Source organism: Filicampus tigris, chromosome 15 (assembly GCF_054856515.1).
Source record: "Filicampus tigris isolate MCC_2025a chromosome 15, RoL_Ftig_1.0, whole genome shotgun sequence".
NCBI lineage: Eukaryota > Metazoa > Chordata > Actinopteri > Syngnathiformes > Syngnathidae > Filicampus > Filicampus tigris.
The window spans coordinates 7,051,006-7,077,562 of NC_141231.1; the positions used below are offsets into that span (position 1 = coordinate 7,051,006).

The 26,557-nt window shown below is 38.6% G+C and overlaps 1 long non-coding RNA gene across 1 annotated transcript; it reads left to right on the forward strand.

The window, feature by feature from the left end:
* Positions 1 to 9,104: 9,104 nt before the first annotated feature.
* Positions 9,105 to 14,173, forward strand: LOC147135279 (uncharacterized). The gene is made up of 2 exons (XR_015089856.1): positions 9,105 to 9,322; positions 13,956 to 14,173. It is a non-coding gene; the product is annotated as an uncharacterized LOC147135279 (long non-coding RNA).
* The last annotated feature ends 12,384 nt before the right edge of the window (positions 14,174 to 26,557 follow it).

Genomic DNA, 26,557 nt, shown 5'->3' on the forward strand with positions numbered 1-26,557 from the left:
TCACACTTAATAAAAGCAGATAAAGTGCAATGTGTGTTATTTTGAACAACTCAGATCTTATTTAGAAAAAAGGCCCGTAGACAGATTATTCAAACTCATGTAAGTGAATTTCTGTGATAGCTTTTAGCAGTCAAAATGATACATGGAACCTGGAATTCTGGCACTGTGCCTGGCTAGAAGTCAGAAGTGAGTACAGATTAGACACTATGGTAGAAAAATCCATAGGGGAGCATTTTCAAGTTCACTGCATTGACTCTTCATGAACTGACTTTAGTGGCGACAAGAGTATCTGACACACCAAAAAGTAAGGGGAGGGAAAAGACAGGATGTTTTTTTTTTTTTCACCTGAAGGAACTTGTGTGTACTAAAGAAAGGCGGAATGTAAAAGACAGATAAACATCACGGGTGGTGGGTTTGCGCACATCCCTGCAGCCAGTCGCGCTGTCATAACACTGATTAATGTCGCCGTTTACACGTGACAAATCGAGCGGCTGAAACAAATGATAAAAGTCCCGTATAAATCTGTGTGGAAGAGGCTCTCTGGGACTGTCACGGTCGCAAATTTGACGTTGCCAGCTGAAGGCTTGTGAAGGGTAAATACGGCGACGGCGTGGAGAACTCAAGATAGGAGGGAAGTGAGTGACAACAGCCCCGCAAGAAAAGGAAAAGCGACACATTTATCTCTGGTTGTAGAAAACAAACAAACATTGGAAGTGGAATGAGCAGTACTACTCAAAAATAATAATAAAACGGAAAGAAATTAGGGAGGTCATTCCAACAGCATGTCTCACCTAGCTTAGAATCGCTTAATGAGTGTAAAAGCCAATTTAGCAGGAGTTTAGTGGCAAAAGACTTGATTTCATCTCCCAGAGGAGGCTAACTTCATGTCCAGCATTGAAGCATGTCAGAGTTCAGGGCTTTAAGGGATTGCGGCACAGGCTTAGCGTGTCTGGACAGGGACAGTTATTGAGTGAGCTCGTCCTTGGAGGTCGGACAAGGGCTTACGTGATGGTGACGAGAGTGACGGTGGCAGATGTCCCTGATTGTGTCCTATAGTGTGTCATGTGGCAAAAGGAAATGGCGCCCATTAAAAAGGTGCTAGTTGACTTTTACAGCTTGGGAACAGAACAGGACCTTTGTAAGCCTAATCAATAGTTATTGGCATGCATTAAAATTGGACTTGCCCTTCCCTACTGTTCTCTGCTTTAATGACGGTACACTGGAATTCCATGGGGGGGGGGAAACAGTTTGGTGCAAAAACCTAATGTCAAATTCAAGTCAAATAAAAACAAAAGAGATCATCTTGCTTGTATCCCAGCCAGAATTTTCAAGATGCGCAAAATGGTAACAATTATGACAGAATTTTAAAAAAGATGAGGAAAAAAAAAAAGATCATAAAAGAAACTTTGGAAGTGATTTTCATTTCTTACAACTAAAAACGGCAGATTATGACATGTTCTGACATACAGTAATTAACTGTGACATGTTTTTTTTTTTTAAATACTTCAAACATTAACTTTACAGAATTTAAAAGTTTTATCATGGCTCCATCAAGGAAACTATGTCCAAAAATTGTAGAATTAACAAAGTCAAGCAGTTTTTCCATTTTCTTTGGCTTTTTTTTTAGATACCTTTTGACAAGGGCAACCTAATCGTCTGTCACAATGACGATAGAACTAAAAAAAAATTATGAAAAAGTAAATCACTAGCAACTCCTGATAGAAGATAAGATAAGAATTAACATATCGGATATACTGTAATAAAGCGGGGATGAGAGGAAAATTCCAAATGTGGGCCTTCGCTTAGCCAGAATGTAGCGCAGTAAATAAGTACCAAATTTACATAATACAAGCACAACAAAAGAGCAGCAGTCTTACATGTCACAACACCATGAGCAACATTTTCAAGGCCAATGTACGACAAAGCAATTGGTGTCAAGAAATTAAGCAGCTTTTAACTCAAAACGAACGTTGCAGAAAGACCAACGAGACCAGGTTGAGTTGACTCCAAAGCTCATTATGAAGTTGCATAATCAAGCAAACTCCAGCCACGTGTTTTTCCCCTCACATTTTCTTTTACTTTTGTTTATTAAAAAAAAAGTCTCAAATTGAAAGACGACTATGTTACCGACAACCCGTTTTTATATTTCACGATTAATTAACAACTATGACGACTGAACGCAGTGTAGTCCATCACTGACCATCGCGAAGGCAGCACAGTCAACGTCTGCCCATATCCGGCGCGAAAGCCCTGACTTACAAGAAAGTTGTAATGGTGTCAATGAAGTATGTTAAAGTGATACATCATAACTGGGGAACTATCATTTTTGTATGTTAGGGAGAGGTTTAGTTTAGCCTGGGTTGTAACTGTAAGTGGAAGTTAAGGAGCATATTGGCTACATGGGTATGTACTTCCAGTGCATTTTTGGGAAATCGTAAGCAAGATGCATGAAAAGTGTTTAGGAACATAGTTTTTTTATAGTTACAGTTGTAAATTATTGATATATTTTTATCTAACATACATTTCATTTCATTTTTAACATAGTTAATCATGTTTTTTCAGTATTTGCAGTAGGGTTTAGCCACTATCTCTCAAAAAAGAAGGTTACGGTTCTTGTGTTATCTCGAGTCCGAAACCATGTGTTGCACTTTGCTTCCTTGCAATTTCTTAGTATTAAACTTTCACATTCATTTATTTCATGTTCATTTGTTTTTTTTCGCTTTGGTTTTTAATCAGTACTTCCCTCGCTCAGAACTGTCCTAAGGGCGTCAAATTAATTATTTCACAAATGTTCATACTAATCAAACACATTTCTATTAGTGTGGAACAGTTTTTAATGCTATGTTCATGTTGTGTTTGGCATACTGAGTTACCTTACCTGGCTGACACTGCAACTGCTGTGATCCCATCCCGTCAAACAATCTTTTATACTTGGAACAACTGTTTTGCTGCACTTGTTTTGCTTCATTTCTACCCCTACACCACAAACAGCCAGTTTGCTTTTTTTCAATCTTCACAGCATCTACCTCTTGCGTAGCGAAGATGTGATGGACAACAGAAGTGCTGTACTGGTACCATCAAAACTCCATTGATGTCAGTCCATGTGATTAATGCATGCATGGACTCCCTCCATATGCTCACCTGTACAAACTCATGAAGACTGACTAATGAATGCTGACAATTGTGCTTCTGTTTTTGCAGTTGCAGATGAATACAAATCTAACGGCTCTCTTACAGTTAATTCTGACCTTTTCTGTACTTTTCCTGACTCTGTTTATGACTAATTTTTACATTGTTTTACTTTGAAAAGTTGCTCGGCGGCTCATTGGGGAGATCCAAAATAATTTGCGCACTTAATTGCAAAGCCAAACTCAAATTAGTTTCTGTATATGTCTTTGGTCTATCGTTTAACAGTTGTATTTTACAGGAAAAGAATCGTATTCAAGGATCAAAGAAAGCTATTAGAACAGTCTTTGACTCTAAATCTTTTAATTATTTCCCGACATTAATTGCAAGATTTTACCCAAGTAAATAAATATCAAGTAATAGTAAAAATTGTAGTTGAAAAATACGATTACCGTATTTTACGGACTATAAGTCGCTCCGGAGTACAAGTCGCAATAGCCATAAAATGTATAATAAAGTGGGAAAATCATATATAAGTCGCACTGGAGTATAAGTCGCATTTTTGGAGGAAATTAATTGTGCTCTTAGTACACATCATTTCCACTGAGCTACAATGGTAACATTTAGCGAACATTCACACATGTAGCATACAAGAAGGTTACGGTAAGATAACTTTAAACTCACCAAAACGGTTGTAGATCGATTAGATAAGTCCTTTATTCATCCCTGACCATGTAGAATGTTTCCAAGTCTCCAAAAGTATTCATGTATTCTGTCATAATTATCTCTTTGTTCTCTTCCCCGCTCTCAGCTCTGTACGTGTGTCTGATGCAAGACCCCAGCCAGTGTCTTAAAGCAACAGTACACTATTTTGTATGGATGTATATTGATAGACAGTCAAATTGTCAATTTGAAAAAAGTGCAACTTATAGTCCGGAAAATATGGTAATCACGATCAATTATGGAAAATTTTGTGATTAATTTGTTTAACAATGTTGATTGCTTGACAGCACTAACATACCATCTGTGACGGACTGACGGCCATTTTGTAGACGACAAATGATAGATAGGAAACATTTTTTAAAAAATAGTCGGACTAAGCATAGTCTGAAGCCCATTTTTTCCCGTCTATGTAATAGTCTATTTTTGGAGTCGGTCCGTCTATCATTTTAAACATGCTTCCGTTAGCCCTTCTATGGGGAGTTCGTTGGAGCACCTCATCCACACAGCCACTAAAGTCAGAGCATAGCACACACAGTAGTAGAAAACCGTCTGGCTTTCCATTTTTCCTCATCATTCATTGTCGTTAGGCAGGAGGAGTACCAAGAAAAAAAGAAAGAAAATGATCAAAATGTCTTACCTCTTCAATGCAGGCAGTGGCCGGCAAAGGATCGGGATAGTCATCCGCGGGACTATATGGCCCTCAACTAAATGTTTTACGACATATGAAGGTGAATGGCTTCACCTTGCTGGCGTTAAACTGGTCTTTTGGTCGTCCACACAAGTTGACCCATCATTCACATATATTCCTCTAAGTTTTTGGCTTCGGGAAATGCATAAAGAACAAAGTGCATATTTTATATGTGGACGGTCGTAGTGTCTGGAATAATTTCTGCAAGTTCCATAGCAGCAGTGTTTACTCTGCATGTGTTTTTTTTTTTTTTTAAGATAAACGGGCGGAAAACAGGCAGTAAATTCTAACAGGAGTCGTCTGCGAGCGCGTTTCAATAGTTGTCTATGTTGTCTCTTTTCCGCACGATGTGACGTCACGCGGTCTAAAAATAGCACTCGTGCGACACGTTATTATGACGCATTGGCTGACCAAAAACATGCCTGATGTAAAATGCACAAATCAAGCAGCAAAACGCATCAAACGAAACAATAATCATCAATGTCAGGTTATACACGATTACATAGACAGGTGATAATCCACTTCCGTTTATGCTTAGTCCGTCTTTTTTTTTTCCCGTTTATCGCGTGTAAAATGGGCATCCGTCATCGGCGGATAGACGGACCGGTCCGTCGGCTAGGCAGAATGCCTTGCTTTGGCTAAAAGACAGAATAAGAAGACCAATGAAGAATTATTTTATTGTAATGGGTACTTTATTTGAGTTTGCACAAGGACTAAGAAACATTTTCATCCACCAGGATTGTATGTGACACAATGTGACACGGAATTCTGATTAAAGTAATCAAACTTTAACGTAAAGAGTTAAGAGTTAGAACGTAAGAGTTAAAGCGGCCGCTGGCTCCCACAACATTTCAATAGATTGGCAAATAAGTGTAGGCGATATGAAATGTAAAATGTAGTATGTTAGTCTAAAGCTGTTTGAGCAGCAAGCCGACACATTTTGATGTACATAGTGCACTCCATTTACCATTTTTTTACCATTCAAAAAAATGTGCTTGGGATAAAAAGGGAAATAAAAACATTATTTTAAAAATTATTACTTCACAATATTCATTTTTGTATTTTCATTTGAAAATGGGCTTGGGATGAAAAGGGAAATAAACAAAAATGTTATTTAAAAAATTATTATCACACAATATTTCTTTTTGTATTTTAATTTGAAAATGGCATGCTACTAATTGGAGTGTGATGTACTGCAGCGTTAGCCCTGCGTGGCAGCCAACTAAGCAAGAACATGATTTATTAAATGACAAACACAAAACAAGTAGCAAGTCAATCAATGGTGTCAGCATGGGAACAAAGTTATTTTAGCAATGTGGACACATTATTCAATTATTCTACTCCCTTCATGCCGTAGTATTAATAAATATCTCAAGAAATAAATATCTCATCAAACAAATCATGAATCTAATCATTCTATGCGGGACCGGGAGGAAATTAAAGCTGCCTGGAGATAATTAACAGAAGCTGAACAGGTCAGCGGGCTATCACAGCGCCATTAAATATACCTGACAGATAAATAAAAACATTTACACGAGCACTCTCTTCTTTTTATGTCCTTCCAGGAAATGATTCAGTCGTTCACGCTTCGCTCAAATGTTTGCTCTTGTGAGGCCTCATTAAATTTGTTGCTGTGTACAGTACTTTAATATGTGATGCACACGTGCGAGCTGCCTCAAGTGTCGTGTAATCAATGTCAATGGGAAACTGTGGAAACCCATTGTTTGTGTTGGGAAGTGGGAAAAGGAGGCTTCTTCAGGGAATTTTCCCAAGCACGGCGGTGATGTGATTTCTGCTGGCTCTGCACTATGCCCACAGTCATGAGTGAGCAGTTTTCCTTGGATCAATAATCCAGGCGAGCAAGGACAATGACAGATCCTTGGAACTCGGCGCAAAATCCGACTCCAAACAGAGACTTGACTGAACGTCGGGCGGGATGCGCAGTCACTAACGAGTGTTGGTCCAGGAGAGGATGGGTAAACAAGTTCTCATTAGTCGCCCCGCTACCTCGGTAGCGTTAGGACACCGGTAGTGCCTCCGGCTCTTGTTGAACATGCTTAGAATATTTTCCCAAATCTGTCAAGACCTTCAAACAGTGAAATATGAAATATACTGGACTTCAGTTTGATTTCATATCATGACTGTTTCGCGGCATAATCACAGGTATAGCGGGGAATTGGAGTATTGCGTTACAATATCATGTTACAACCTGTGTGATGATGTAAATAAAATGAATCAATATTTTGACAGTGATACATGATAAAAAAAAAAAAAGTGTGATGATTGGGGATTGTAATCGTAGAGTGATTTATATTGTGAAACATGGCTTTAATATAACGATACACTTTTATGGGATAATCTACAAAAAATGATATTTGAACAGTGATACCAATAATATAAGGGTACATTGTGGGCTCTATTTGTGGATGGCATCGCAGTGCAACCTGTGATACAATATCGCTAACAATAACAATTATATCACGTTACAGGGATTAAACCATTTAAATGATGAATGGAAAACCGTTATAAACCGAGGACCCGCTGTAGGATTTAACACATTTATTGGAATTGCAGATTGGTATAATAACAATATTCTGCCAGCAATAAAAATTGATGCAAAAATGGTGTTGTCAAAATCAGCATCATTTAAAAACATCCACCCTTCCAATTTATGTAACGCTTATTCTGTTCAAGGTGACTGAAAACATTCCGTTTGGTAAAACAAAGTAACCAAGATTGGCTTTTCGGCAAATCGTGAAACACAGCGTAGTATAATGGGGTTTTCCTTGGCCGTTTAGAAAGTCATTAAGTGACAACTGCACATCAGCCTACTTGGTGTGTACATTAGTGACGATATTTAACGTTTGCGTAGAGAGCAAGGGTGATACGCGTTCAACCCCTGAAAAAAGCCTGCATTAGATGTTTATTTATCCCCAACGTCGGTCACCCCTTAGCAGCAAACGCGGGGGGTTATGTAATACCAAACCCTCTGTGCTCCTCCTCATTTATCTGTTCATCCCCAGCTATTACCGTAATTAGCTTTTTGAACCAGGAGCCGCATCAGTTGTAATAAAGAGGCCCATGAAACAGCGTGTGAGGACACAACGATGGCAAATTGGAGCAAAGCTAAATGTGAGTCGTGCGGGGCGATCCGTCTCGCAGGAGAAATAAGTCAGGTCCCTGCCGGTTGCCCGTGTTGTAATTGCTCCCTTCAAAAGAGCTCTAGCATGGCGGGAAACACAATAGACTGACCTTTTTTAGTTTTTATTCATTATTTCTTGTGTTTGTTTGTGATTGTAAACCTCTATTAGCGCTGCAGCGCTTGGTCAAAAGTTGTGACCTTCTAGCTCGTGCTGGCTTGGCAAATATTCTCATTATGTCATTCAAGATGTTAGAGGGTTGACATTTCGCAACTCTGTTTTTGGCATTTTCTAAACGTATCAATGTGTAAAAAGTGGAGTTTGAAATAAAAACACATTCTTCAGGTGATATGCTAGTTTACAATAGCATCTGCTATTTTTTGTCAAGGCAACAACAGAGTCCCTGCGATAGCATGTTTTTTTATTAGAGCACACCATCCAGCACACCCCTCATAATGTGCTAACTTCGATATTAGCATAGCGGTTGTAATTTAGTTAAAATAAAAGCCACACAAACCAGGTAGCTGAGAAGTAATTGAAGGAAGGAATAGTGTCCAGTGTTGTCATGGTGACTACAGATCACACACACCACATGGTGTGCCAGCTTTGACACTACTATAGTGGCGGTACGCAATAACAAGTAGCTAAGAAGTTAGGGGAAAAGTGATGGCGTATCACAGAACATCTACTGATGCGCACCAATTTCGGCCTGCAATGGAGCAGCCGTTCGTGAATCCCCCGAAATTCCCGATGGCCACTATGCCCCTGGACATAGTGTCATTTTTATGTTGTCATAGGAACCAAAAAAATCTATTACTTTAACATGGCTTTAAATAGGCGGACCAGCCAGGGCACACTTCATTGTGTACTAGTTCCATTCCTAGAAGAATGATTCAATACGGTTTTCGATACATTGAGTGCGAAACGATTCAAGGCCGGTTAGATTTGAAAGTGGAACCATTCGATTCAGTTTGACTCAACAGGATTATGATTCGCGGCTCAGTTTGACACCTTATGATACAATGACTTTTTTTCTGTCACTTTACATAAATTTGAATGAACTTGCCTGTAATGTGTACTGTAAATGTGCCGATCTCCTACTAAATCTTGATATACTGTATTTCAAAGTGGAACGATCCGGTTAGATTCGATGAACACACTTCAATCATAAATTGATTTTCTGGTTCAAACATTTTCTTGTTACACCCCTATCCATGACAATTATTGTACCAAAGTAACTTTTTGGATATATTACTACATGCATACTTTCTTTTACCTTAATTATTTTTGTTAAGAAGAAACAATACATTATGGTTGTAGACTATATTAAATTACTTAACTATATTTACTTTACCTTTGATGTGCAGTTGTGTAATATAAGACAGTTTTGCTTTACAATAGGAACATAACACTTTGGACATTCTCTCTCCTTTATTTACTTCGTCAAAGTAATAGTCCATCCATTTATGATAAAATAACTACCGGTACTGCAAAATCCCGCAATGCAGCGAATACTCTGTCAGATAAATACGAAAGCAAAAAAATCCAAGATAACAAAAAGTAAACCGTCCCGACTATACAGTGGCACCAAAGTGGACTGATACTGTGAAACTTCAAATGTTATGTTGTCAGCTTGTGAAGATTGGTGAGTCTGATGCAATCCTGGATTTTCTTTTTCTCTGTTCGAATGCTGGCAGTGGTCAAAAGACATTTCATCCCCCTGCTGCAGTATGTATGCTTCCTTGTTGCCGCCACGCAATCGGATGGTGGATTTATTCCAAATAACACAGTCAGCCAGCCCCATCTGTTTTGGTGAAGGTTACGTGAGGAGCATTGATGTAACATCCCTAAGACGCGCACTCAGACTTTCTTATCCAGCAGCTACACACTGGTTCTTAGTGGTGGTCATCTATCTGAAGATCAGCGCCCCACAACCATTTGTAATTTGCTCTCCACCTCCTGTGTGGCACAAGCCCATTAAAATCTCTTCCATTCTTTTGTGGTGGACACCTGATGACATGATTGATTGCTGTTTTGGCCCTGTGACGGATGCACAGCTACTTAGTAGCGGCTAATGTTGCTAATGACACGCAACGGGGTTGTTGTGTTGCCTGTGTTTGATAGACTACCTTGCACAACGTCTTCATTTACTTCACGTCACTTTAGAGATACCATCGCAGAGGCAACGGTGGGGAACAAAATAGTTTCATCTTGGGAAGATAACGCCAAGTCATCGCTGTCCATCAGCTGCACGATCGGTCAATGTTTACTTCTTGTTTCTTTTATTCTCTGTTTACGTCTACAATGTACAACCAAAGTAGAGAAGATAAAGCAGGACTGTGATTGGCTGCTGCCATGTACATTTCCGCCGTGTCTGATCGTTTGCTGATGCTCACAGCTGGTCATAAATAACAATTCGTGATAATGCTCTCACTGAGCCCTATTTATCCCTAATCGACAGAGTGAAGGGTATTATGTATATGCAAAAAAAATAAATACCGGGTCACGGACCGGTGGTTGAGGACCACTACGAAAAGATAGGTTGTCTGTTTGTTTTCTGTCTGGTTCTGTTCTGTCTGAATTCATCATGTTTATGGCATTTGAAATCTGCCTGGCAGCAAATGACTCATTTGAAAAGCAGAGTCGTGCTCCCACGTTTCTATATATTAAGCCTGACATCTTGTTCATCGTGTACGATCCAGACACCTTTTATTTTTTCTTAAATCACAATTAAACATTATTTGCTGTATAATAAATAATATGTCATCGGCTTTAAGTCTTATAGTGACTCTGCTACAGTACAAGGCAGCTAGGTTGTTTATTTGGCACTTGACTACAAACTTGTTTTCATTTTACAGTGGGTTTAATTACATGGATGCTAATTTCAAGTTAGTACTGTATCGCCTAATGGCAGCCTTAATTAGTCTTTTCTTCCACAATTACTCTGGGTGAATACACACACACACATAATACTAATGTATTATGTGTGTGTGTATTCTCCCTCCTCCATAAAAAAAAATCCCGGATATAATATTTGCCATTTGCCTTTGCCCACAGCGCACCTTCAGCTTCTCTCATCACTGTCACAAGATGAAACGCTCATTTTTTTCATGCCCCCCCCTCCCTCTCCCCTCCATATCGGTCTCACCCTTTTACTTGGTGAATCCCTTCGTCTATTTGACTGCCTTCCCCCACCTCTTCACCGCCCCGTCCCCCGCTAACCTTCATCTTGGAACAAGTGGAGACGCAGCCAGCGAGTGTTCAAACAAAATGCTAATGCCCTCCTAATGGATCCCTGCTTCCCTGATATCTATATTATGTACACATTGGATTTCTCCTGCATGGGCGGTTCTCTGCACAGAGACAAAGACTCATCCTTATGACAGCACGCTTTTGTGCAACAGTGTTTTTTCTCCCCGAGTTATTATATCAGCTCAAGGTCTAGCTTGAAACACATTGACACGGACTTACTGAAAAAAACAGACTTAATACTCCTCAAACCCATAGTTTGGAGAAATGTTTTGCAGTTTCTAGGTAAATACGCAAGTGCAATGTCCTTATTATTAGTATAAAATAAATCTGCCCAGGAGTGACAGAATATCGATGTTGATTATTTTATAATCCCAATCTTTCACTGTGTTTTGGTTTTACAAATAGTTTCCTAAAATAATTCTTACTTCATTATTATATAAATTTAATCCATAACTGGTCATTTTAGGTTGTATTTTTTATGGCCACGTAAAATCAAATTTCAAGCCACGGAAGCAGGAATTGCTCTCTGCAGAATCAGGATTCTTCTCCGCGGATTCAACACTATATTTCAATGCACATTCCTGGGGGGACTAGACATTTTTAACACATGAGTGTTTTTTCGTCCAGACTGCAAACTCTATTTAAGTTTGTATGTGTTGGGGACAATGGATCTTGACATTAGCTGTGTCCTAATTCACAAGCTTGGTCCTCCAAAGGCCAATTCGCAGGCTGGCTCCTTCAAAGCCTTCGAAGATTCCTCCTTATGTTGCCTCCGTGGACCGCATAACCCGTGGTGAATTTGGACAGGCTGAATAGCTGTGTAGAAATTAATAGTCCTCCAATGTCCAATATGGCGGTCACGTGACATCACTTCCGACGCGACAAGATGTCTGGTGTCCAAATTCACGCAGCCTTCGAGAGCCAGCCTTCAAATCTGGCCTCGTTTCCATGGAGACGGGCCATAAATGAAGGCTATGAAAATGCTACTTCCGTAGCCTTCATTGCCTTGCTCTTCTTCTGCGCCGTTCTACAATTTTCTACAACACTTAAAACATGGAGGCATCCGAAGCACCTGAAGGGACTTTAAGGCTAGAAAGCTGCAACAGCGCTCCGGGCTCTAGTGTTATAAACGCGGTTACGCGCTTCCCGGCCTTAATGGGTTAAACAACATATCCCCCTTTTTTTTTGTTACCACAGACAATCCTCCTACTATAGACAAGATGCTGTTCTCATTGCAACAATCATGTCACTGGAGGACTCAAATGATCAATTACTAATGATGTAACTGTGAATCACTCTTCATGCATACTAGCTCAACTTTACATCACACTTTCACAACAGCTGCAGCTGTGACAAACCACTTTACAGCAACTAACACATGACATAAAACAATAAATAGAATTGAAAAATGAAGAAGAAAAAAAACGTAGCCTTTGCTCAGGTGGTGTCTCCATGGAAACGAAGGCCAGATTTAAAGACAGGATTGGAAGGCCGCACGTGTCTGTGTGAATTTGGACACCATGCGGTCGAGTTGTGCCGGAAGTGACATCACACGGACGAAAATGCTGTTTTCGGAGGATCCAATGCAAGGACAAGAGACTAAGACAGATACAAACTTTGAAGACACTTTTTAATGGAAAGGCTGATCCTTACAGCACTTGTTTTATGATGCGTAACAGGACAAACACCCTAACAGCTTTTCAAGTCACTGAATAAAGACAGAGTGAGACATTGTAAAAGCCGTCATTCCACTTGACCAAGAGGGAACTTTAATCAGGCTTCTTTGATAAAAACAAGCTTTTTGACCACAACTTGGGGGGGGAAATTTCCTTTATCTCAAAATGTATACCGGTCATCATAATCATTTTTGGAGTTGAATGTGAGAAAGTATTTTTTGCAGAAAGACATTTGTGTGCTTATTGTACATGTGACGTGCTCCGTTTGGTGAGAACTATTCCAATTTTGTTCGCATGAAAAATGAGAGTGCAAAGCTGTAGTCAATGAAAAGGTCATCCAGAGCAACACGTCAAAATGCAAATGGGTAAAAAAAAAAAAAAGGTAATTCTGAAGTTAAGATGTCAAGTGTAGGAGTCGAGGTATAGCGAGACTTGATTAACTCTTTGAAAATGCATCAGCATGGAGGCTCGGGTTGAGAAGAAAAAGAAGAAGCCCCCCTTGTAAAGGAGGGCACTTCTCCTCCTCCTCCTCCCCTGAAAAGCATTTCTCAGCATTATCGATTCATTCCCTGCTCACCGAACTGAATTACATTCGATCCAATTTGGTCCCCCCACCTTTTCTCCTCTGCAGGACAGGAGAATGATTTGCATTAAAGGGAGAACCCACTATTGTAATCCAATAATTTTTCTCAGCAACTCTGGTACAGTGTCGAGGAAGTAAAAAATGCTTTGTAAGAAGAAAGTTAGAAAGTAGGGGACAAGCAATACTACTCAGGCAATGTAACATTCTCTGATTCAAAAACTACGGCAGGGAGTCCTCTCAAGCTGACTAGCAGCTAGTTTGGGAAGCTAACATAGCCGTTTACATCCCATTTAATGTACCTTGTCAAACATCACAAACATATGGACTCCAATGCACAACACTTGTCACAGAACCAAATCAACATCCTTTGTTCACACAATTTTGGTCAGTCCCAGCTGCAGTTGAGAATCAGATCAAGCTAGCTTGCTAGCATGTGCAATATTACCACCATTCAATTCTCCTTCTTGTCAAACAGAAACAATAAGTGGACTCAAATGCATGATATTAGACATGGGCTATCCAAAACAAAGTTGAGTGTTTTCAAAAAGTTGGATGATGAAGTCCAATTAAGCCAAATAGCTGGTCGCTAGTGCAAGAAGCTAACTTAGACGTCTGGATCTTTTTTTACTTGGTCCTTCTCCCCTTGAACATATAAACTTTACTGAAATAAGATAGGTATTGATCTTTTACTTTGATTTTGTTTTCTTTTTCTTCATCTCATGTTGTGTTTATGTCATGTCATCTTCCAAACCGCTTATCCTATACAGGGTCGCGGGGAATTGCTGGAGCCTATCCCAGCCGTCAATGGGCGAAGGCAGACTACACCCCGAACTGGTCGCCAGCCAGTCGCAGGGCACACATAGACACTGTCACTGAGCGGGAATCGATCCCACGCTGCCCGCACACAACTCAGGCGTGTGTACCACTACACTATCAGTGGACATGTTGTGTTTATATGTTCAATAAATCAATCAATCAATCTTGACTGAAAGCTCCTTTTTGTCAAGCAGCACAAACAGATGGACTCAAATGTAAGCGAGTCACAGATCATCCAAATCACAGCCCTTTGTTCACAAAAAGTTGTTGAATCTCAGAAAAATAAAAGACTACCAAAATACAACAGCATGGAAGTTCACCGTCCTGAATTTAAGTCATTGAAAGCGTATTTTCCTTGAAAAACTAGACCCTCATATTTTAAGAACACTGAAAATGTACCATTCAAAATGCAACAGCTCTCAATAAGGACCAACATGTGCCCTTGATGACAGATGGCTGTCTCAGTAACGTCACACAAAACCTTTAAATTGGATGTTTTTCGGCGCGGTGGCATGCAATCCGTCATCCTTAAAAAGGTCACATATCTGGCTAATAGAAACTGAAAAAAATAGAATGGCAGTTAGCACATTTCTCTTAAACGAAACTTGAACCGGAGAAGCTCATAATGACATGGTGAAACACATAAGCCTACCTCAGCCCCACACTCCACCCTCCATCGTTAGTGTCAAACCCACATCTGGTAAAGCCAAGCGGGGGCCGCTGACAGGACAGCGGGCCAATTAATGATTACACTTCAGCAGGTGTCCCATCACACCGTATCCTCTGACCTTTCCCGACAAATACAACAGTCGATTGACTGCAACAGCGCCCAGTCAGATGTCCTTCCCTCCTCCTAATGGCCCGTCAAGCACATCAGGATGAGTCACGTCATCGTTTTACATTGACTTCATACTCATCTATAACCACAATTAGCCGTGAAATGGTATGAAATGTTCATATCACGATCCCAGTGCCCAGTTCTATCATATTACATATTACATATTACAGTTATATTACTATGATATTCTGATGCCTCCTTGTTCTTCTTTGCCATCACAGTCGCTTGTGTCTTCTATGGTTTGGGTTTTGTTCTCTGCGTTTATATGTTAGTCTTATGTTTTCTTTGTCTTGTTCAGCAGTTCTGTATTTGTGTGCTGGTGTTTTCTTTGTCTTCTGTTCATCTTATTTCTCCATTTGTTTGGTGCTGTTTTCTTATACAGTTTACTTATTTCTTATAGCCTATAATTTACTTATTTTTCTGTTCGAAAAAAAATCATTGCACTCGTCTTCTATATTAATTCTAACCTCACCTAATATTTTGTTTTCAAATGAGGATAAGAAAGTTGACTGTCTTCCTCTCCCTCCGGTATTTATTATTATTATTTTAACTTTGCTGTAAGACAAACAAGATGTCTGTGGTTGTTTTGCAGTTGCATGTCGATGATGATAATTGCCTGTTCTTCTGTGTATATACAGTATGACCCCGCCTGAGTGAAAATGAGCAGACTTTTTCGAGCCATTAGGTGTATTCCCTGAATGCAAGTTTTGTATGATTGTCATCAAAGCGCTTGTCCTGTCTCTTGTCCACTAAAGGGTTAACATGTTTCCCTAGACACTCTGTAAGTTTGCTGTTGCTGACATCTGCGTCTTCTTCCACGGTTTGTAACCTCTGACTTCTAAGTTAGTTGGCTATTGAAAATAATGGAAAAATCTGCAAAATAACACTAATGTTTAAAGTTGAAATGGACGGAGTGGTGCTTTGTTGACACCAAAGTCGCTACGGCTTCTTCTTCTGCGACTACTTCCGGTAGCCACTGGCTACGTTTACATGGACAAAATGTCTTTAATACGATCAGAGTTCAGACTAAATTTATGATCAGCTGCATTGTTTTCATAGACACTAAAAATGTTGATCCGATTAGGACTTGCGTGTTCATGCATCACACTTTCAATCGGAACAAATTATTTTGCGCAGACTGACCAAATATACCGGAAATAGTAAAAGAAGAGCAAGCCATAGCGATTCCAGGTCAACAAAACAATGCTCCGTTCATTTCTACTTTAAACGTTAGTGTCATTTCACATATTTTTACCGTTTGCGTCGAGTTAACACTTCCTAATGACCAGTTCAGTCTTGCGCCCACCATGCCTTTCGCTCAATCTGGTTGTACTAGCTTCCGGGAAGAACAGAAACACGTACAGTATACTAACATCACAGACATGCGCGGTAAAGACAGTTTGTTCCAAAATTTCGGAATAAGTGTTTTCATGCGTGTTATCAATAAATACATAAACATAATATGTACATAAGACATAAACCAACCCTCTCATTCGGAATAAAATCTTGATCGGAATGGGCTTGATCGGGTCGGGATATTCCAAGTGTGGTGTGTACATTCAAATAAATGAGCCCGTGTAAATGTTGTTTTTTTTTTTTAATTGGTCGTCTTCGTCTACTTCTGCTTCTTGCGACACGCGCCAGAAAACAACAACTCACAGAGACACTAAACAGGGTGAGCAGAGGTTCTTTTGAATGAGACAGGAGCAACCCTTCAAAATGGACAATTTCTGCAAGGGTCTAAAAAAATGTGTGTAATGTGCTTTATAATTCTTGATGAAATAATATTGAGAAACCTGACATCTGCTTTAAATTCAGAAAAAAATGTCACCTTTAACTGTAGTGACACGTAAGGATCAATACATCAATAACATTTTCTAATCTAGCAAATGCTGTAAGTGTTCTACAAGATGAATAATGATTAGTAAGTTGTTTTGTCTCGATAACATCATGTCACATTATGCCCCAAATCATTTGACGTTTCTGGGAAAAAGCATGAACGTTAACGCTTTAAATGTGCAAATTGTACTTATAGTGTTTTCTCATCACATTAAATCCCACTGTAATTTGTTCCCGCAATTATTCCAACCCCTCTGCTGTGTGTGTTGCCGTCGCGATGTCCTGAGGGATGCCGCGGGGAGCCGTTATCCAATTAAGGCCAAATTTGATTTTGCTAAAAGGCTGCCATCATTTAGATCGGTCTTTGAGTGAAGAATCGCAAAGATGTATCGACACTGATACAAGCTTTGTTTTGTGTTCATTTACGTGGCCGTTAGCGCATTGCTTCTCGATGCTGTCTTTGAAACAAACTGCTATGCTTCTAAAACTCAAAGCATACATGATGGTTACTTCAGTGGCTTTGAGCTGACGCCGCACAACCACTGATCAAAGAAAAATGCAGAGCTAAAAATTTGCGGTCCGATTATCGCCTTCCGCCTACAGCCAGGGTACCCTTCCGCCGTCCATTTATCCGCCAGTTTATCTGGCCAGACCAAATAGTAAGCGCCTATAGGCCGATCCGACTATCGATTGAAACAGGCTTCCTTTAGCGTTTCCAACCACCAACTTCGACAAACTACCAGATGCTACAATGTGTACTTATACAGCGCATAATTACAAGATAATGCAACAAACATGGAATATATATATATATATATATATATATATATATATATATATATATATATCACATTGGTATATATATATATATATATATATATATATACATACATACGTATATATATATCACATTGGTGTATATATATATATATATATATATATATATATATATATATACATACATACGTATATATATATACAGTATATACACATACATACATATATATAAATATATATATATATATGTATATATATATATATACAGTATATACACATACATGCATACATACATACATACATACAAGCTGTACATTTTTACCCTTTAAAATTCCATTCTCATAAATTATCTTCAAGGAATTCTGTCTGGGTTTGCTACAGCATAGAAGTATATTTTTCATATATTATCCAACCACTGTGCCCAGTCCATTCCTGTAGTGGTCAATGACTTGAATCAGTGGTCATTTTAAGTCCAGCATTTAGAGCTTTCACATCTTTGTGCCTTGCGACCGTCAGTACTTACAGAGGTCAGAATCTTTCTTCACACCCCCATCGATAATTAGCCAATTCACAAGGGGCATCCAGACACCAACAGCTGGCACAGATTGATGAATAGTTTAAAAATGAGCTTTGTGTGAGATGAATAGCACTTCTGCTGGAAACAAAGTCCCAAACACCTGCCAAAACCTCTGACTTACGCCCTCGTACGTCACGAGCTGTTGAGGAGTGCTGCCATCTTTGATTTACTGCAGGGCAGACTCATCCTCTTTTAAGCTGGGCTCGCTCTCCTCCATCAACCTTCAAGCCACGATTCTGCTTTTGAAAATGACTCAAGTCATTCGCTGAATTTAATTACCTTGCAAGTTTTTATTAGACGCTGCTAAGGCCATTGCTGTCTGCGTTTTGATTTTTTTTTGGGCACATAGATCCTGTTAAGTCACTTAATCCGTTTCACTAGAACAGAAGAATATATTAATTCTGAAAAGGGCCTCCTGGAAGAGTATTCCCTTGCAGAAAAAGGTCAACGAGAAGGGTAACCTGTCGGAGATGGTGTCAAGATATCACATCCAACATGCCTTTGTATATGTTTGTATCCTAGGGGATGGTCACAAAAAGCTGTAGAGGTCTGGGTTACATTCATTTGAAGTATTTATTAGTGCCTGACCGATATGGACTTTTTAAAAAGTTGATTCTGATATTTGGCAGAATCAAATGCCGATAACTGATTAATCAGCCGATGATTCAAAATAAATATAATGAACATAACAACCTAATCTTTGTTCCCTTAACGTTTACAATAAACAAGTGTCTTACAGGCAGAACATTTGATTATTTTATAATACTTGGTCCTTTAGTATTTGTTTGACTTTACAATTGAGAGAAAAATCTGCAAAAATCTGATGATTTATTTATTGTTTTACTTTTTTGAGAGGGGGAGAAATGTTTGAATATCATTATCCTAGTCTTATGTTGCAACGTGTTAATATGCAAAAAATCTTCAAAAACATGTTTTATGCCAATTTAAAAAGAGTTAATATCAGTCTATTATATTGGCAAGTTGATTATCAGATTGGACCGAGTTAATTTTATGTTGCGGGTCAAATTGACCCAAGTTGAAAAAAACCTGGAAATTCCAGCCACCCATTTTCTATGCACTTGTTTTCATTAGAGTCGCTGATGAAACTTTGGAAATGAGACGGGTACACCATGAACTGGTTGCTAGTCAACAGTCTAGATATAGAAACTTAGGTGTGAATGTGAATGTTTGTCGGTTTTTATGTGTCCTGTGATTGGCTCAGGACAAGTCCAGTGGGCAAGTCCGGCTCACCCACACCCTAATGAGGACAAGCACTGTAGAAAATGGATCGACGGATGATTTTGTTTTTTGGGGGGTCTTTTTGCAAATATATTTTAAGTTCTAATTACAATGCAAAAAATTGTGTTTTCATAGCAAAATAACAAACCTAATTCCCACCCTAACCCTAACTCGTGACCTCATTCTCAGTTAAACATGACAACTTTGGCTTTCAAAGTTCCATGTACAAATGTGTGGATAAAACCTTGTTTACAATTCTGTTCAACCCCTTCACCTGTGCTTTTACCTTTTAAAAGGTAATAGCTTTTTGCTTTTTCCAATTGATGAGTTTGAGAGAGTTAGTTGGGTGACGTTTTGTTTGGGTCTGAGATAGGAGCTCTTAAAAGCAACCAAGTGTGCCACGGGTTGAAGAAGGTGCAGGGAGTTTGCCAAACTTTGGGTAGGAGTTCTGGATCACTCCCAAAGCTACAGTATATGTGGCATAACAATCACTTTTGTGGAACATCACTAACATTAAAACATATTTTCTACAGTGTATACAGAACTTGTTCATGTCATGGCTATGGTTGGCATACTGGTCAAAGCAATCACATAATGTGTGGCATATTAAAGTTGTGTACCTTATTAAGGTTATGTGAAGTATATATAATCAAAAATACATTTTATTTATATAGTGTTTTTCTAAGTAGCTTAAGTGAGGCATATACTGTATATTATGTGAGACATAATAAAGCTACATTTGCCATAACAATCACATCCTGACGTAGTCAAAACAATCACTTTCAGAGCTGGGGTAAAAAAATTAAAAAAGTAAAAAATCACATGCTTGTGGAACATCACTAAACCACCACAACCATGACATGACATGTTGGCATACTAGTCCAGACAATCATGCTATTTGTGGCATATTACAGTTACGTTTGACAAATTAAGGTTAGGTGAGGCATAATAAAGCTATGTTGTGTGTTAATGATCACATGGTCAAGTTGTGAAAACAATCACTCTGAGAGTGTATGTATGTGGCATAACAACTATAAGTGATGCAATAAAACAGGGGTGTGGGCAATTCCTCGAGGGCCGGTATCCTGCATGTTTTATATGTCACCCTGGTGCAACCCACCCGATTCAAATGATCAGGATCATTAGCCAGTTTCTGCAGACCTTGTTGATTATATGAGCAATTGAATCAGGTGTGTTGTAGCAGGGACAGATGGAAAATAGGCAGGGCCGGAATTGCTCACCCCTGCAAAAGTACCGCATTACCCTAATATATCCATTCTTTATAGTAACAACTAATCTACCATGTTACTTTTCTCACTTTAGTAATCTTATTAGAGTTGCTTTGCAAAGTCACAATCTATTACTGTGTAGCAGTTAATGATGACAATCAGCTCACAGAAAACTAACTGCCACTTACCATTCATTATGGCGGAGTAATGCCATTAACTGCCACTTAAGTGCAGCACTGTGTGACATTTGACCATACTTGAATAGGAATCACATTTTTCAATGACGCTTTTGCTTCACGCGTCTATGTGTACAAAACTATTAACAAATAAAATACAGGAGGAGCTACCCAGATAAAGACACACAACAAACAACTGTACAGTGGTACCTCTACTTACAAACGTCTCTAAATACAAAATTTTCAAGTTACGAAACGCCTCAACAGGAAAATATTGAAAGAAACTTCAAGATACGAAAAACTAAAAATACAGTATGGGCTGCCACTCCGGGCTGCCACTCCGGAGTTTCCTGAACGCAACATACTCATAGCTGCTCTGCCATTGGCTAGCGTAGCATCTTCCTGGCATCCCATTGGCTAAGAGGGACCTCTACTGTACGTGTCTATGTGTGTAGATAGATATATATGTGATAGATATGTCTATGCAGCGTCCTCGTCATTCGCCCCTTGGGCCATGAGGTGTTCCGATAGTTTGACGTGAATTAGAAACAAGGAAAGAAAAAAAGGAGAAAATCCTTTTTTTTGTCCATACAAATGAAGCAAGAGATAATAGAAAAGTATAAAAGGGGGATGCGTTTGGTTGATCTCGCCAAAGAATATGACCGTAATATATCGACAGTCGCCACGTTATTAAATGAGTTCTTTACAAAACGCCAGGCAAAAACCACTTCTGAGAGAGAACAGGAACCAAAGAGGGCAAAAAGCGAAGAGGACAGCAATTAAAAGGTAAACGACCATCATTTTTATTCTTTACTCTATTCTTTGTTTTTTTTACATTATGCACAACTCTCATTTATTGTGCAATAAGCTAATTGTAACATGTACCTGGTACATGTTTTCATGCATTTTTATGCTTTATAAAACATTTATGTCTGAATATTGGGGGCTTGGAACGGATTAGGGCATTTACATGGAAAACGCATCTCTACTTCCAAAATTTTCTACTTAAGAAATTTCTTCCAGAACCAATTAATTTCGTAAGTAGAGGTACCACTGTACATTATAGAACACACAAGAAAAGCAAACAATCGTGTTTATAGCTTGAAGTGAAGAATTCTGGGACAATTTGCATTCCTGTCTGGAGGAATGAGGTTACGGAAGTACCATGTCATGTTTCAACTACATGAAAAATATCAATGGAGGAACCAAAAGAGATTCACATTTTCAAGCTGGGAATACAGTCACTATTTTAAGTTTGTGTCACCTAAAGAAAGTATTTTGGTATGTTACACATTCTGTTGACAAAGTGTTATGTAGCTTCAAAAACAATACCAGTATGTCAGATACACATTCACATTCAAGCATAAAGAGACAGACCCACAAGACTGTGTAACGGTATGAGGTCCCCAAATGTAGTGATTATATTGATAAACAATGTACATGGACAATGTAAATATGAAATTTGCTTTGACAATATTAACAGTGAAATATGTCAGGCCAAATAAGACAGCCTTAAAAAAAACATTGCTGGCTTCGGGCCAAAACTTCCTAAATCACAATTTAGTGAATGTAAATTTCTTCAAAAAATCTATACAATTGGCTGATCCACGTGTGAGTGTTTTTTTGTTTTTTTTTTGAAAATTGTTAAACAGTCTAAAGTGCTTAACTGTCTTTGATGATGCAATGTTAATGGTTGAACAAAGTGATGATTTTGGAGTTACGAGGATTCTGCCCGACGCTAAAGACATTTATGTTAAGTTTAGTCTAGTAAGACTTTTATTTTACTATTATTATTTTAAAAAGTAGCTGTTTAAGTTAAGTGAAATCCACACTTTTTTTCTCCAAATATAATTATGTTCAGTCAAAATCGCTTGTCTGATTGTATATTTAATTAAAAAAAGAAACTATTCTTAAACATCACTGTTGAAATCTACTTCCAATTTAGTACTGGCAAAAGTGGTTGTCAATTTTATGTTAAGCGGGTTTGTCGACATCTGTTAATGTAAAGAATAAAGTAGTTTGTAGTCTAACATAGTTACTTTTAAGTTAGTTAAAGTGTAACAACATTGATCACAGTGAATCGCAACTAAAATGTAATTATACAGCAGTTTAATTAACAACAACCACAGCTGTGACAAAGTGTAGTACATGTGATCGAACATAAAGGGGAAATCACTGCAAAAAACGTTGTCGGTGTTATTTACAAAAAACACGGGAAAAAGTTGTACTTTGCTTTTTTTCCGTTATCTTTTTGTCGTCATTTAGGCCATATTGTGCTGAGCAGCCAAGACAGAGACGCTTGTACTGCTCTCGTTTGAAAGAAAAATAACTGCAGCGCAGTATCTTCCCTTCCTTTCGGTCTGTGTAACATCGCTAAGCCTTAAACCGCAAGTGGCCACGTTTCATCTCTTATCTCCAAACAATGAGTGTGTGAGAGAGTAAGAGAGAGAGAGAGCAAACACAAACACCCAAGCTGCTTCTAACCTTTTGGCTCTTTAAGGCTAACGGATAGACCCACGCGCCCACCATCCCCACCCCCAAGTCCCCTTAGAGATTGGGATGACTTTGATATTCCCTGGGCACAGGAACCAAGGTGGCGGGATTAAAAGGCTTTTATTCACCGTGATCTTTGACCGGCCATCTTCCCTCAGAGAAATCCCCCTCCCACACCCCGGACGCCCTGTCCATCTCTTTCACACCATGACAGGCCATTCCCTCCGAAAATAAAAGGCCAAGTGGGTCGACTGGCAAAGTCAATACGTTTGGAAACATAAACTCTGTGCTGTTGTTGTTTATTTGGTGAAAACTTTGCTGAGGTGTTTGAAGAGGAAATGTTGATTAATCACGGATGTAAGATTTAATCTTAAGTATAAATGTGGACTTGTAGATATTTTAATTTTTTTATTCCACAATTAATATATAATAACTATACATTATCATATATCATAACATATATTAATGTATCTTATAAAATATTCATATTTTCATTTTATAGGTTTGTATTTTTTTTTCATTGTTTTATTTTCGTTTTTTAGGTTTGTATTCGGGATAACCCATTTACCTGCGTGAACGGACAGAGTTACTCCGCATTTGCATAACTCAATTTAACGACAGCTTATATTCATGTCACTCACCACAGGAATAAAGCAGTTGTGATGTCATTTTCAGTCGACAGAAGACAAAATGGCCGCCCCCGGAGATGGCTAAAAACAAGTGCATTTTGCTGCTAAACTTAAATTCCACAAACAAAATTAATCAGAATGCCGTGTTTCAACTACTGGGCCTGCTGGGAACATATTCTTGAAAAAAGATATGTTTGGGTTGGTTTAACATCTTTAACAGCCTGAATACTGCCAATATTTGGGTTTTAAAAGGGTTATTGACTGCATGTAGATATAGTTACCCATTAGCAAAAAACACGGTCCGTCATTTAGTGGGAACTGAACCCACGTTGCCTGCACACAAGTCAGACCACTACACCATCGGTGTGGTACTGTCCTGTTTTTTGTTTTTTTTATTTCTGCAAGGAACTTTTGTATCTTTGCTGTTAAATCCATCCATCCGTTTTCTGTACAGCTTGATAAATGCTTTTCATTGCCATCTGTCTCCTCGCTCTTGTCAGAGCACACAGTTGCAGAAACGGCCACAGATCTTGCTTCATCTTTTATTGTAGTCGACTTGAAAGCGGGTTATCTTCTTTGCCTTTCTAATTGCCCACTTGGCCACTACTATATTTATCTGTCCAGCCCAGCTCTCTCAATCCGCCGTGACCAATCTACCTCCACCATTCACAAAGGCTACCAAGCTCCTCCATGCCCTATCATTCATTTTCATTAAGCCAACTGCAGCTAAATAGCGACAGCTTTGTTTACTAGGTGACCTCAGCATTCCGCGCACGGAGCCGCCTTCGACTTTGCAGCCAGTCGCTGGTTTATCTCCAGCCGCACTTACTGCTTTCTTCATTTACATGTGTGCGCGTGTGTGCGTGTGTGTGTGTGCTGCATCCATTGACTTATTTCCATATCTGTCTTTGCACAGGAGGAGAAGGCGTATCAGTCACGTTGACTTGAAAAACGTAGCACTACTCAAACTCCGTGCACTAAAACTAACAGGCAGACAGCAACAGCGATGATTCGGATTTGAGTGAGCAATTTACGGTCGGTGGGCCCAAGGCCGGCTCAAGCCGATGTGGTGCCCTTGGTGAGAATTTAAATGGCGCCGCCCTTCAGCGACGATTTACATACGCTTACATAAGAAGTCAGATTTTTAACATTGGCTTTAATTTGTAAAATGACATAATTTAAAATATAAAATGTAATGAATGATTTCATGACTGTTTAAGTACTGTCAAAACAAATAATGCAAGTGACATAATCTTGCGATGTAATTTTTGTTGAAGAAACCAACATTTTCTACTGGAGAAACCAAAATAATTATGCGTGCGTCAATGTCCAATTTTTTTTAATGTAAATCCAACAGACTCTTTTTTCAGTGTATTGTAATCTGTAGTAAAATTCAGTGGCCATTGCTTTATGTTAACTGTTCCATGTTTAGGTTTAGTAGTCAAGTTATTGCAAATATGCGCAGCTTCCCCACTTGAAATTCATTTATAGTTTTTTGTTAGAATCATTTTTACCCTTTATTCAATAATCAGAAAACTTTTGTTTTTTGCATCTTTATTCTATAACATTCACTAGTTTGACAGTTCAAGAAGTTTCACTCCATACATTACTCGCTGGCAATAAAGTGGATTTGCATTTCAAGTGGATTTTGGACTGAGAAAAAAAGATCTCCAAAAAGATCTCCAAAAATAATAATAAATGTGTTATTGTTCATACATAATACAACAACATAATAAACATTTTTAAAATTGCTACGACAGCCTTAGATGTACTCGTTTCACTTTTCTCCACAACTACTGAGGCTGTCAATGTTTGTCATGTATTTATTTACATGTTCTTTTTACTCTTTAATATGAAACATGCTGACAAAAAAATGATTTCAAATTTTGTGATTCAAACATTGAATACCATGTAAAGTGCAACTGGTTGTGAATGTTTTGAGGGTTGGGGCTGATGTCACTTGCTATGGACCTTTATTTTGTCATTTACTATTGGGCATGGCCTGATGTCTCTCAGTATTTAAGATCACGTTATTTAGTGAGATGTCAGAACGTCAAGCTTTTTTTCCATGGCTTCTGCGTATATGAAGACTGTTTTTCCACTTCTTCTTTTTCCACTTCCGTAACTAATTTATCGCGATTAATTGTATTTTTCAACTACAATTTTTTTACAAACCGTTATTTACTTGAGTAAAATCTTGGCATTAATGTGGAAAAAAAATAAAAGTATATTTCGATTCAAAAACTGTTCGAATAGTTTTCTGTGATCCTTGAATCCAATTCTTTTCCTGTAAAATACAACAGTTGAACTATACACCAAAGACGTAGAACTAATATGGTATTTGAATTTGGCTGTGCAAAGTGTGCAAATTATTTTGGATTTCTCCAATGAGCCGTCAAGCAACTTTTTTAAAGTTAAACTACGTAAAAGTCCGTCTTTGCGACAGTGACTCTCCTGTAAGTTTGGCTGCACAGTGAGTGGAGGTCAGCTGCTACAGGAAATAAATTTTTTTTAGTGCGTTATGAAATTTAAATTAATCTCCATAGTTAATGCTTTAACTTTGACAGCCCTAATATATATATATGTGTATATATATATATATAAATGTACACATACATACACAAAGACAAAGTTAGGGATATTTGACTTTCAGGTGAATTTTATGGAAAATTTAAAAAGTTCACGCTACAGGGATATCATATCATGAAAGTAGGACATTGAAGTAGAAGGATGCACTGTTGACATCCTCATCTCAA